Below are 14,487 nucleotides of genomic sequence, written 5' to 3'. Positions count from 1 at the left end.
AGATAGCATTAACCTTTCTTGAGTGAAGGTAACCTCTTTTGGTGTCTTAATTTGAACACTTTCTATGGCATTATAATTGTAAACCTGTAACTTAATAAATACCTTTTAAAAAAGCCATTCCATTTCTGGAATATTGCATTCTAGCAGTTTACAAACTAATACAGTGTATATATTGGAATACTTGATGGAGCCCCACAGGTTCCTCAGGCTCTGTTTACTTTTCTTCATTCTTTCTTCCTTCTCTCCTGAGATTGGATAATTTCATTTGTCTTATCTTCAAATTCACTGATTCTTTCTTCTGCCAGCTCCAATTTGTTATTGAGCACCTACAGGGGATTTTTAATTTCTTTTACTATGGTCTTCAGCTCTGTTAGTTCCTTTTTATAATTTCCATCTCTTTAGTGCTAATCTATTCGGTGTTCATCTATCATTTTCCTGATTTCCTTTAGTTCTTTGTCCATGTTTTCCTTTAGGTCTTTAAGCCTAATTAGGACCACTTTTTAAAAAGTCATTGCCTGATATATCTCAGGTCTGGTCCTCCTCATTGCTGGTTTCTAATACTTAAATTTTCTCTTTTGCCATCACTTCCTGTTACTTTATATGTTTTTTAATCCTTTGTTGAAATTTGGGCATTTTGATATTTTGATGTGCTGACATTGAACTCTAGATCTGAGACATCTGTTCCTTGAACCTGTAGTCAGCTACTTAGTATTATGACAGAACTTTCCTTGGATGCCAATAACTAACCAAAAAAAGACAAAGAAGAAGATAACACCTCTCCCAGTCTTTGCAGACTGCCGTATGTAAGTGCTGTCCTTAGAGCTTATCCATAGAAAGAGTTTAGAGAATTCCTCCAGACAAAGCCTAGAGGACACCCTGATCCTATCTGCACATGCATCTTGCCTTGGCATGCACATATGTTCCTGGGATTTCCCCCACTTACAGGGATACAAATGCCCTCTCTGTCCTAGAAAACAGTTTCCTCATGGTCCTGTGCTCTGCACTATATGTCCTGCAGTGAGCAATCCCTTTCTCCAGGCAGCCTCTTTCTTTCTTTCTTTTTTTTTTTTTACGAACAACAGACATTTATTTTTTCCACTCGTTCTTGTCATAGTCCACTTGGCAGAAAACCCCTGGATGGGCTGAGCTTCATGTTGGTTTGTTTGGCCACCAGTCAAAGGTGTGTGGGTGTGGGTGGGTCACACCTTAACTGAAATGGTCCCGGCAGCCTCTTGACTGCGCTCCCACCACGCTTGGTTAGGGGAGTTCTGTGAACTGCCTTCCAAACACAGGGCAAGTTGTGGTAGAGCGCGTTCTTCAGGCCACCGCCAGACAGGTCAGACCAGACGTATGTGCTCCCAATAAGTGCACATGTGTCACTCCACTCCCTCTGGAACCAGGACCAGTGGCCTTCACTGGGAGCAAGGCTGGCTCCACGCCAAGGGAGGGTGGAGGGGAGGGGCTGGACAGGGCACCATGAGATTTGACCACTTTTAAGTAGCCTTTTTCTTGGTTTGCTGTTTGCGCTGTTTCTGTAGTCCTTTAGCTGTTTTCTGGAGTTTTGAGAAAGATGTCTCTATCAGTTCTTGCTGGCTGTTCAGAGCTTCTTTGCGGGGACAGAGCCCCGGGTGCCTCACTCTGCCATCCTGATTGGGGGGGGGGGGGGCTAAACATGTCTACCATGGCTTTTTAAATTTAGCATCCACAGAAACAGGTTTTAATCAGTAGTTTTACTCAAAAAGCAGTTTTTTAAACGATAGTGCCATGGTTTATTTTACTGTTCTCCTATTGCATGGATGCACTCCAACTTATTTTATTATTATCCCATTAGAAATTTAGACTTTTTTCACTTACAAATTTACAATGTGCTGTCGACAAAGTTTGTCAGAGTTAAAAATTAATTGCTTAGAAAAGGTTCCTAGAAGGGGAATTACTAAGTCAAAAGGTATTAACATTTTTAAAGCTCTTGATAACATATGGCCAAATTGTTTTCTGGAAAAATTGCCTTCCCGTGTATGTTATTTTATCTCAGAGCTACTTTGGCATTTCAATTTGCTCTAGACTGGAACCAGTATGAATGAGGCCCATGTTGGATTGTATCCAAGAGATTTGTTGCTAAGGCACTAAACTGGCTTCACTCTGGAGTGGTCTTCCATAAAAAAATGATCCCAAAGCATGGATACACAATGATGGCATTAAATTGAGTCTCTTGCACATTTATTTTCCCCATTATTCTAGGGAGAATTGTCTGTATTAGGCTCTGGTTTCCTGAGCTTAAGTTGGAGGGAAAAGTGGAGATTGTGGGTTAGTTGAAATTCCCAGAGCAATCCATTATATCTGTGAAAAGTTACAACTTTTGAATAGAAATCTGTATTTCAGCTGGTCCCATGGTGCTCTGAAGCATTTCAGGAAAGCTCTGAAGCATATAGGGCATGATTAAAAGAGATGAAAGGAAGCAGTGCCAAAAGACCTAGAAAAATTTAGTGTGTTGAGACTGAAAACAGGATTTCAAGCTTTTTTAATTCCCCCAACTCTTTTACAGCGGTCAGGTTTGGGCCACTAGGCAAACACCTTTGGAAGACAGCATTTAAGATAGCTGTTTTTTTTTTTTTTAACCTGAAAGCAAGGGAACAATTGCAATTGCAATGGGCTGACAAGTTTTCTGAAAAAATAGTCATTTTTTATTCTTAATGAGAGAAGAGATAACTACTCTGCATCAAATGAGTATTTTTGGCTTTTTAAAAATCTGCGTCTTAACTATTTAATTTTAAAACTGTGTTGACTGAACATAGTGAGGAATTTTTCACAGGTTTGATTGTGGTGAAAGACAGTGAATTAATAACAAAAACAGTGCCTTTGCATGTGTGTGTGTGTGTGTGTGTGAGGGTGTTTGTACAGAGAATGCGAGAGCTCTAATGTGGAACTATATACTCTGTAGGCTATGGGATCCAATATATCCATGCAGGTTGGAAGTTTCTGCTTAGATCTAAGTGTCTATGCGGTAACTGTTGAAGAATCCCAGTAACTTCAGAACAACGAAGCTTGACATAAATGTTCCTGTCTTTAAAGCAGCAGTTCCAGTGGGGTTGAATTCTTTTCACACTGTATTTCCTGTTATTCAGGAGTGTACAGTTGCGAACGGAGATGTGAATCATTGTGCATGCATCATGCTTTCCTTTGAAGGTATGCTAGGGTGTTAACTAATTACTAGGCAAATGGACAATTATTTCCAAGAGTTTTCCTTTTCTTCTTTTAAGCATGCTTGTTGGTACTATGATCCAGCTATTTACAGGAATCTTTTTGAGCACTGTTTGAGTATATGTCAATAAAAGTGAACAGATAACACCAATAGACATGGAAAAGTGGGGAGCAGTGATGTTAGCTCTTTTGGTAATAATGTGGTGCTAATGAGGCATGGTCAAGGTGTCAATCCCCCCTCCCCAGAAGACCAGAAAATTAATTCCATTGATGCTAAATAAATAATTCTCCTCACCTTCATCAGCTACCTCAAAACCTGAGGCAATTTATCATGAGAGAAGTTGGGTCAGTGGGAGAGGATAGTTCAGCACAAACTTACTGACACCAGTGGCTCTCTTCATGGTGATGAATTCTCCTCATTACTATCCTTGATGATTTTCTAATTAGTTATCAGAGAGTTTAAAATACGCCTCATGATGTAACCCTGGTTTCTCCTAGCAAATGCCAGATATTAACTGCCAAAGATAATGTTTGAGGGTGGGCACAAAGAGGGCAGGTCCATGCTCATGGAGAGAAGATGTGCAAGGTATCCTGAGCACATGCTGAAGCCACCTGGTGGTTTCAGTTTCAAACCTGCTTCCTGTGCAAAGTCAGTGGCTTGCTCTGGGCTGATGCTCATCACATCACAGACACTTAGGAAATAGTCATTGATGAACTCTGGAATGATGAAGCCAGCCTTTTCAAAACCACATCTGACTACTCTTCCACCTTCCATTCCAGCCCAGAGCATAATCCATAACAGACCTGTTATGGGTTGAATTGTGTTCCCTCAAAAAGACGTGTCCAAGTTTTAACCCCTGGTCCCACAAGTTGAGCTTGTTTGGGGTAAGGTCTTTGAAGATGTGATTAGTTAAGATAAGGCAAAATTGGATTAGAATGGGCCCTGATCCAATATAATTTTAAGAAGGAGAGAAGAGACACAGGTAGACACAGAAAGGAAAACACCGTATAAAGTTGGAGACAAGAAAGAAGGCCCGTGGAGATGGAAGCAGAGATTGGGGTGATGCATCTACAGGCCAAGGAATGCTATGGATTGCCAACAAACACAAGAAATTGAAAGAGGCAAGAGACGATTCTTCCCTAGAGGTTTCAGAGGGAGAATCGCCCTGCCAATGCCTTAATTTTGAACTTCTAGCCTCCAGAAATGTGAGATGATGAATTTCTGCTGTAAACAACCCCTTTTGGGGTACTTTGTTATGGCATCCCTAGGAAAGTAAGACTCCCAAATGAGTGGAGAAAAGGAGGCTAGCAAAAGATTTTCAGATGATTTCTTTAACACTTTAAAAATATATTTTCTAATTTTGGGGGGAGAACATAACTATGGTCTTTTTCCTCCACATTTCTTCCATCATATTTAATATTGCAGCTTAGAATTCTATTGCCTGAAACTGTCACAGCCAAAACCATGTGCTGTTAAAGACATTTTAAAAATTAAAAAAATACTATAAAACTATACTTTTTTGAAGTTAGTAATCTTCATTACCAAACAATCCTAACAAATACACAAATGCCAAGTGTCCTATCTCTTTTAAGGCAGAAATAGAGCTTTAGTGGCTCTTGTGTGATGACAGCAAATGGACCTGATAAACCAATTGGAGGAATGTCATAAAGCATGCTGTTCTTTTCCCTAATGACATCTCAAGGTCTGTTTGCTCTGGTTGGCCAATGAGGACAGTAGAAATAATAACTAATTGCTTTCATTTGTAAGTTTTGCTTAAGTATTTAATTCAGTAGATCAAATCATGACATTTCTCCCTTAAATACTTGTCCCGACCCGCAGGACAGTCAACGGGGTCCGCCACCTGCTGAGGGAAGAATGGCTATGGGACAGAGAGACGCAAGAAGGACAGCAAGACAGGATTCTGATCAAGCTGCAAATTTTATTAAGCAAGCCGGGTGTATATATACCGACTTGGGGAGGGAAGTAGGGTATGTGGAGCATTATGATAGGAGGGAGTTCGCGCCGGCGGGAAGGGTTAGTTAGATGATTGGTGGCGCTTATTGTCAGGGGAAAAAAGGGGCAGAACAGACTCTTGGCGGGAACCTATTTCCGTGAAGAACCTTGTTGTAATATGTAGGTGCTATTGCATCAGCCGGGGTGGCCATGTTGGCTTAATCGCCATCTTAGGTTAGCCTCTGGTCCCCAACAAATACTAAGAATGGATCTCTAAAAAGTAAAAAGTTAGGACATTTTCCCATCTGACTACAATGTCATATAATACCATTTAATAGTAGCTAATACTGGTATTATTTTAGTTTATAAGCTGCTGGAATGCAATATACCAGAAAGGGAATGGGTTTTAAAAAGGGAATTTATTAAATTGCAAATTCACAGTTGTAAGGCTGTGAGAATGTCCAAATTAAAGCATTCAGAGAAAGATACCTTTGTGCCAAAGAAAGGGTGGTGAAGTTTGGGGTTTCTCTCTCAGCTGGGAGGGCACAAGGCAAAGTTTGCTAGTTTTCTTTCCTTATTTCATAAGGCACCTCCAGGGGCGTTTTCCTTCTGCATCTCCAAAGGTCTCTGGCTGTGTGGGCTCTGTTGGCTTTTTCCAAAATATTTCCCCCTTAAAGGGCTCAGTAAGCAACCCCATCTTGAATAGGTGGAGACACATCTCCATGGAAACCATGTAGTCAAAAGTTACCACCTACAATTGAGTGGGTCACATCTCCATGGAAACAATCAAAATGATCCCACCCAAAAAAAGAAAAAAAATTCCCACTCAGTAATATTGAATAAGGATTTAAGATCATGGCTTTTCTGGGGGTACATGAGAGTTTTAAACTGGCACAAATACTCAAAGTTTTTTTCTTTCAAAATTTCTGATTCTTTCTTAAATGCTATTTACAGTTGGTTTCTTTGAACCAGGATCCAGTTAAGATCCACACGTTGCATTTGGTTATTAGGCATCTTAAGTCTCTTTTAATCTAGAATTGTCTCTCCCTCTGACCGCTTTGTTGATTCCATGAAGAAACCTAGCCCGGTATTCTGTAACAATTAGCCTTGCTTTATCAATTGCTAACCAGAAGGCAACCACAATGGGCAAAACAGTCTTGCCAATTTTATGAAGAACAGATGTCTTTATTTCATGAATGATTTTTTTGATTTACAGTCTATTAAATCCAACCTCAAAAGCCATTGTTTGCAACAGTAAACAAACAAAACCAAACCCCCTGACCTTGACTTGAATCCAAATAGACATGCAGTAGGTCTATGCAAAATGCCTATGATTTTAATTCCATGAGTCTCCAAGTCACTGGCTGCCTTTTCATTGATCTGGTGCCCAGTTCATTTAAATGTCCACTGTAATTTCCTTCTCCTCATGCAGGTTGCTTTTGAGCAGGTATGCAATCCCCTGACAGCTCTACAAATCATCTCCGCCGTAAGAAGAGTATATCAAGTGGAAAGATGTTTACTGAATTTCCCTTTCACTTGACTTTATCTGACGTTCTTCCCTACTATTTTCTCATAAGGAAAAGAAAGCCCCTGTGACAATGACAGTTAGTTTTAGTATTCCCCCGGTGATGTGGAATTTCATCAGGTACATGTATTCAGGATGTGGGAAAGAATTCTTTGTTTTTCACAATGAAAGGAAATCACCATTAAAAAATATATAACTCCTCCCTGAACTATTTAGAAAGTAGTTAACTAGTATGAATTAGGGATTATCCTTTCTTAGACCTGTGGGCCGAAATGCACCCACTGGATTATGATCGAGTTCCACTGAACCATTGTGAACTGGGTGACCTGAGGTAACCCACGCATCTTCCTAAGCCTCCTATTCTCCATCTAAAATATCAGGAAATTGAACCAGACCCCTAAGGCCCAATTCAGCTCTTGATCTTCATGATTTCACCATGCTAATAGCACGCCAGTGTGCCCACTTTGTCTCTCCCTCCTTCCAACAGTAATCTCTCCAGACAGGCTCTTGCCTGTGTGCATGTTGGGAGCCTCTGGAAAGGTTGGGGAGGCATGAGTCAAGAGGCCCCTGTTCTTAGCCTTTAAGTCTGTATTTGCTGAGCAGGTAGTTTCAGGTTTTGGTCTATGCACTTTAGGTTTCCCACATATAGAAACTACTCACCTTTTTAATAAGACCAGTGGATGCAAATAAATTTAAGTTAAACTGTGTGTTATCCTAGGGATGCTTAGAACTGGTTGGATGAAAAAAATAGGAAGCAGGCAAGTCAGCTAGTACAAGGTGAAGAGGTGGAAATACAATGCAATAGTTGCCTGCACTTAAAAAAGAAATGCTTTGCTGGGCAGAGCCCCTGTGCCAGGCATGTGCATGCCCCTTATCTCACTAATCCCCACAGAGACCAAGGAAGGAGGTGGGCCAGCTGCATTTTGGGAATGAGCAAAGCAATTTGCCTAAAATCACAGAGTTAGCATTTAACAGATGCAGGACTTCAACCCAGGTCTTCCAACTCCTCAGACCAGTTCTCTTCCCAGTGTTATAATGCAATTTTTTAAGTTGTGTATTTAACAAACATTATTGTTTGTATTTAGACTGTGTGTAAAAAATTCAAGAGCCATTCCTATTTTTCTCCTGTATTACACCACAAAATGGATGAGAGATAAATTTGGAAACGTTTTCAGAATGATTCATGTTTATAGAAAAACTCAGCTTCAAGATATTTGTATCATGCAACCATAGATACAACTTTAAGTTGTGTCATAGAAAAGTCTTTTATGAAGCTGAATAGACCAAAATTCCTGCTTCATATTTTGGGAAGAGACTGGCTTTTAATGCGTGTGGTTATTTCCCCTTCTTCTATTTTTGCTGTCTGGTCAGCACAGCCGTGGCCTTTTGCAGCAGCTGGGACACAAATATAAAGCGGGAATGGAGGCCCATTAGGAGTGGAAGAACAGCTGACAAAGCACAGCAGCTCTCTGCATGGCCGACTGGCCAGTTCAGGCACGTTGGTTTCGGTCTGATTGACTTGTTGGCTTTATGCTGAGCAAACTTTAATGGTTTAAAGGTTGGCATGGGAAGCGGTGCTTCTTGCCATGAGCTTTGCATCCTTATTTGTAATCTACATGGTAATTAAAGCCAGACTTTTTGATGGCACATCATTTCAAGAAGAATTTCAAGAAGAATTGAGGTGTGGTGTTATATTACATGATCATTTCTAACTTATTTTTAAAGGTGTCTTTTATATGATAGTAAAATGTTTAGAAATTATTTATGGTTCAAAGTTGATTGGCGCCATCTTTACCAATTTATAGGTGCGTCACTTTGTGAGTGTTTTTTTAAGTCCTTATGTTGGAAAGGTATTTGTCTAAAAGCAAGGTGAGAGTTAATGGCAACATTTATGATCCCTTTTGCAAACCTGATAGGGTGCTGCTGTGGTTGTTTCGCTCTGTTTTTTGCTTGTTTGTTTTTGAGTTGGATCATTTCTTAAACTTTTGATGGGGAAGATTTATACTATTGCATAAAATATTTATACTTGACCTACAGCCCAAATTGTTGACAATTCCCTTATTTTTTTTTTATTGGGGGATAGAAATTATGTGCATGTATTAAGTACAAAATTCTTTGTATATATTTTTATCCAACAGGTTCCTGCAGCCAACATTTATGAAAGGCCGCCAAGTGGTCAGGATTTCACCAGTGTTAGGGATGGATGGTTGTAAAGCTATGTCTCAGCCACCAGGAGAGCACAGCTGCGGTCCCTAAGTCAATTAACCTCATATATATATATATATAAAACAAAGATAACAAATAATTCACTGTTGTTTTAAAAATTATTCTTGTTTTGACTTTTCATATCTAGATGTCATATGACTAAATCTTCTATGCCCCTGTTTTTCCATCTGTTTCTCAGTCTTCTCATCTGTAAGTAGGAAGAATTATAGTACTTGCCTTATGAAGTGGTTGTGAGGATTAAATTAGTTAATGCATGGCAACACTTAAAATGATGCCTGGCACCATTAAGTAAGTACCTAATAAATGGTTGCAATTATTCCTATCACAATGGTCTGAATTTACTTCTTCGGTGGGTTGCCAGGAGGATTCTGAATCATATGACATTTTCCCAGAGGCTAACACATCAAACACTGTAATCTCTTTGCCCTGTTCTCACTGCAGCTGAGCCAAACCTGTTCTTGCAGAATTTCCTATCTCTGTAGCACCACAAGTTATATGAACCAGACCTTCCTTGGATTATGCTCTCGCCAGCCACAGGATCTGTGCACATGGTGTTCCTTCTCCTAAAATGTCCTTCCCTTTTTGCTTCTCCGGTTAACTCCTGCTCCTTTTCTGATCACTGCTCAAGCTTCTTTCTGCTGAGATGCCCTGTCTGATCTTCCTGAACAGGTCAAATCCTACGCAACAGCATTTAGCACATGCCATTTTACATTTAATTATGTGATTATTTGATTAAATCCACCTTTTCCATCAGAATATAAACTCCAGGAGAACCAGCGTAGTGTCAGTTTTTTTGGTTAATGATAGTATCTCCAGAATCCATACCAGTGCCTGAAATGCATAGTCGTGCTTGATAAATAATTCTTGAAAGAATGGATTAAAAATCTATACTGAATTAGTTGGTAAATTCTTGTTTTTAATTACAGAAGTAGCACATGGTATTTGTAATAAATGCTACTCATGCATAAATTTGTAAAGTAAGAAATGAAACTCCTCCTACACCCTTTATTCCCATCTTCCAGAGGTACCCGGTATGGACACAATATTGTTAAAAACTTTACTTGTATCCTTCCAGGTTTTTTTCTGTGTTTACCAGTCATGCACACATACATGTATGCACATATATAGTTCCTTTTAAAAAATATGTTTAAAGAGCTATCTTCACATACTCATACAGTCCATCCAAAGAATATACTCAATGGCTCACAATATCATCACATAGTTGTGTATTCATCACCACGATCAGTTTTAGAACATTTGCATCACTCCAGAAAAAGAAATAAAAAGAACAAAGAAAAGCCCCATATATTTCACCCTTTTCCCTTTATTTATTTATTTATTTATTTGTTGTCCTTATTGTTTTATTCATCTGTCCATACCCTGGATAAAGGGAGTATCAGCCGCAAGGTTTTCCCCACACTGTCACACTGAGAGCTATTCATCTTCAAGACTCAAGCCCACTGGAATACACTTAAAGTTTCAGGTATTTCTTTCCAGCTCTTCTACTACAATAAAAACTAAAATAGGAAATCTATATAATGCATATGGACAACCTCCAGAATAACCTCTCGATTCTACTTGGAATCTCTCAGCCACTGAAACTTTATTTTAGCTAATTTCTCTCTTCCCCTTTATGGTCAAAAAGACTTTCTTGATCCCGTGATCCTAGTCTCGGCTCATCCCCGAGAGTCCTGTCCCATGTTGCCAGGGAGATTTACATCCCTGAGAATCATGTCCCATGTAGGGGGGAGGACAGTGAGTTCACCTGCAAATTTGGCTTAGAGAGAGAGAGGCCACATCTGAGCAACAAAAGTGGTTTTATGGGGTTTTATAACTCTTAGGCATAGTTATAAGTAGGCTTAGCTTCTCCTTTGCAGGAATAAGTTTCATAGGGGTGAAGCCCAAGACGTAGGGCTTGGCCTATTAAATTGGTTACCCCTTATTCTTGCCAGAATATCTGAGGAATTCTCCAGGTGGGGAAGTTTAATATTTCCTCCTTTCTCCCCATTTCCTCAAGGGGACTTTGTAAACACCTTTTTGTTCTCTGCTCAAATTACTCTGGGATGTATTGGGGCATCACATTAGCCTGTACAAACCAGCAAGATCTCAGTCCCTTTTCAAGATTCTATGTAATTATGGTGTCTGAATAAGTTAATCATACAAGTTAAATTAATGTGCTACCAAAAATATAAACTTTGGACCAAATATACATCTCTTCCTTTGACCCCACACAAAAGTTAAAGTTTTAAAATATAGACCATATCATTCTTTAAGGTGCTATGGTTCTTAAAATAAAATAGAATTATACACTACAATAAACAACCTCTTAAAATGATCATGCAATACTTTAGATCAGAAAGGTCTAAAGGAAAAAACAATGAGTATAATATACCTGATAGCATTCCACCCCCCCACCTAAGATAACCACTATCTTGAATTTGGTGTTTCTCATTCATATGTATTTATTTATTCTTTTACTCCATAGGTTTGTATGCGTACCCAATAGAGCCTTTACATATCTTAAAATTTTATATAAATTGTATTATTATGAATGCATTTTCTTCAACTTCTTTTTCTCACCCAATCATGTGTTTGTGAGATTGATTCTAACTGATATGGGCAGCTCACATTCATCCATTTGCCTTGACACAGAGTATTCTACTGCAAGAATATAATATAATCATCCATTTTTCTCTTGATGGGCATTTAGGTAGTTTCCAATTTTTGTTATTTAAACCACTATGGCTACAAATATTCTTGAAGCTGCCTCCTTTTGTACATATGTGAGAGATTTTCACCAGAGATAATACCTGGGAGAAGTACTGAGATATAGTGTATGTATATCCTCAACCTTACCAGATGTCAACAAATCTTGTTCTCCAAAGTTCTTCCATTATTTTTTGCAGTTGCATAGTATTTCATCAAAATAATGTACAATCGTTTATTTATCCATTTCCCTACTGTATTTTCTGGACTCTATTTGAGGAGTTATAACAATATTAGTTGTAAAATCTGTCCTGCTGGAATGACTACACTAGTTGAGCACTTAGAAGGCCTTCTAGGGTATATTGACTCAATTGATCTTCTCCCATAATCCTTTGGGAGAGTTGAGTCAATTATGATTGTTACTTTTTTGTCTTCAATGGATGATGAAACTAAAGCCAAAGGATTAAGAATCTAAGGTCCTCTTTAGTTGAGGAGCACAGCCAGGTGGAGTAGCCCAGGCCTCTGGCTCATAGCTCATTCCAGGCTACTCCTCTGCCTTATCCCACAGTTACCAAGTTGGGTCATCGGAGAACTATAACCGGGCAGAGCATGGGAAGTGATGTCACAGTAGAAAACTATAACACAGAACCAGGAGGAAACTTGCCTTTTTTGTTAGCACCTGTAAAAATGCAGGGTATCAGCACACAGGCTGCGACTGGGCTGCATTGTCCTGGAAAAGGGGGAAACAGATGGCCATTTAATAGGAACCTGATAGCATTGTTTTGGGTTGAGCAGGAGGTATCCTCTGGGAACTGGGAGAGAAGTTTTCAACTGAGAGCCACAATAGCTTGGAGAAGGAGCTTGCTCTGGCTACTTCCTCCCTCCCCACCCTTGCCCTGGTAAAAGCCCAGATGGGGTGGGAGTACACAGGACTCCATTGTTTGCCTGCTGCTGCTGCTGCTGCTACTGCCAAATTCTTGCAGAAGCTAAGAGTTGCAACCCAAGGGCATAGGTGTGTGTGTGTGTGTATTGGGGGAAAAAGGGTCGGCATGGGGAAAGCACTGGGCCAGGAATGGCTAGAATAGGGGAAATACACATGAACCCAAAAGGCATTAATGCATTTTGATGAGTAAGGGGCATGAATGTATTTTAGAGGTCCAGGAATAATTCCCACTCCTCCTATCTTCCTTTTCCCTTTTGTGTGTGTGTGTGTGTGTGTGTGTGTGTGTGTGTGTGTGTATGCTGGCTACATGTCCTGAACTTAAATGGCTCTTTTCTGAATTGATACAGCTGTTTTGCACTGCTTCCCTGAGGAGTGGTGGGAAGCACAGTCTAAATCCAGAAGTCCAGGCTCTTTTGCTAACCAGTTGGGTGACCCTGGGACTCGCTCTGGGACTGTTATTCCTCAAGAGAAGCCAAGATTCATTCACCCCATTATGCAGGTCTCAGGGGTTAAAAAATAAGCAGGACATGGTCCCTTTTCTGCTTTCTTTTTCTCCAGTTATCGTCTCAAATTCCTCTTAGTCCCTTGATAACAACTGAATATTAGGCAGTGTCAGAGTTAAGGTTGTTTTGGAAACAAGGAAAATAGAAGCTGATCACTCTGAGGCTTGCTTGGTGATAGCTGCTTCTTTTGAGTTTGAGAAGGTAGTGTGGAGTATGTCACAAATGTTATCCTGCAAGATGTCTGCCCAGGCAGTGTGGTGTCCTGAAATCCTTGGAACCTGAGGCTCAAGCACCTGCACAGATGTAGGAGATGCAGACTACTCTCCACGTCTCCCTGGGCATCAATTAAACATCACTTATCCCTTAACCTGGATGCTCCCAGGGCCCCATCCTCTTCCCTATCCTATCCTCACTGTATATTCTCTTTCTGGTAATTGCATCCATTCCCATGGTTACCTAAATACCAATGGCTCCCTAATCCATATTCTGTGGCCTGCAGCCCTTCTCTAAACTGTATGTTAAATGCCGACTGGACATCTCCACTCTGAAGTCCCAAAGGCATCTACACTCAACATGTACAAACCATGCTCCTTCCCTTCCCTCCCGACTGCTCCTTTTCTCCCATATTCCTTTTTGGGTCCCTGATAGCCTCACCCAGGCATCTATTAAGTATTACCTGGGAGGCTTCCTGGACTAGTTACTGTAGCTTTCTGCCCACATCCGACCTGTAAACAAGCCTGTCCACTGACTTTCCTTTTATCACTCCTGTCCACATCTTCCTGCAGGAGTTACTTCCCTTTTCCAAGCCAACCCTTCTGTGGATCTGTTCACGTTAGAATAAAATGCAAACCCATCACTGTGGTACATGAGGCCCTTCCTGTTGGAGCCTCTGCCTACCTTTCCAGCCTCTTACCACTTTCCTAGTCCCCACCCTTTGCCATCTGGAACTGCTGCTAGTTGCACCAATGAGTGAGGCTCCCTAGCCATTCCCGGGTGCTTTCCCCATCACCTTTCTCTCCCTAGGATCCCTTCCCTTTCCCCATATCCAGTCACCTCCCCCACCTCATTCCTTCTTGCTTTTCACTAGTTCAAGCGTCATCTTCTTTCTCTTCTTCATAGCATCCTTGGCCCTCCCATCTAGGCCAGTGGCTGCTCTCAAAGATTCCCATGGCATCCTGCAGTGACCCTTATCACAGCATCAGTGATGTACTCTAAGGTGTTCCTCCCTCTGTTAGTTTGCAAACTGCCAGAATGCGATATACCAGAACTGGAATGGCTTTTGAAAAGGGGAATTTAATGTTATAAGTTTACAGTTCTAAGCCTATAAAATTCTCCAAACTAAGGCATCCAGGGAAAGATACCATAATTCCAGGAAGGCCAATGGGTCAGGAATACCTCTGCCAGCTGGATAGTCACATGACTAGTATTTGCT

Source organism: Tamandua tetradactyla, chromosome 3, assembly GCF_023851605.1.
Source record: "Tamandua tetradactyla isolate mTamTet1 chromosome 3, mTamTet1.pri, whole genome shotgun sequence".
Classification (NCBI taxonomy): domain Eukaryota; kingdom Metazoa; phylum Chordata; class Mammalia; order Pilosa; family Myrmecophagidae; genus Tamandua; species Tamandua tetradactyla.
Note: the sequence above shows the minus strand (reverse complement) of the source record.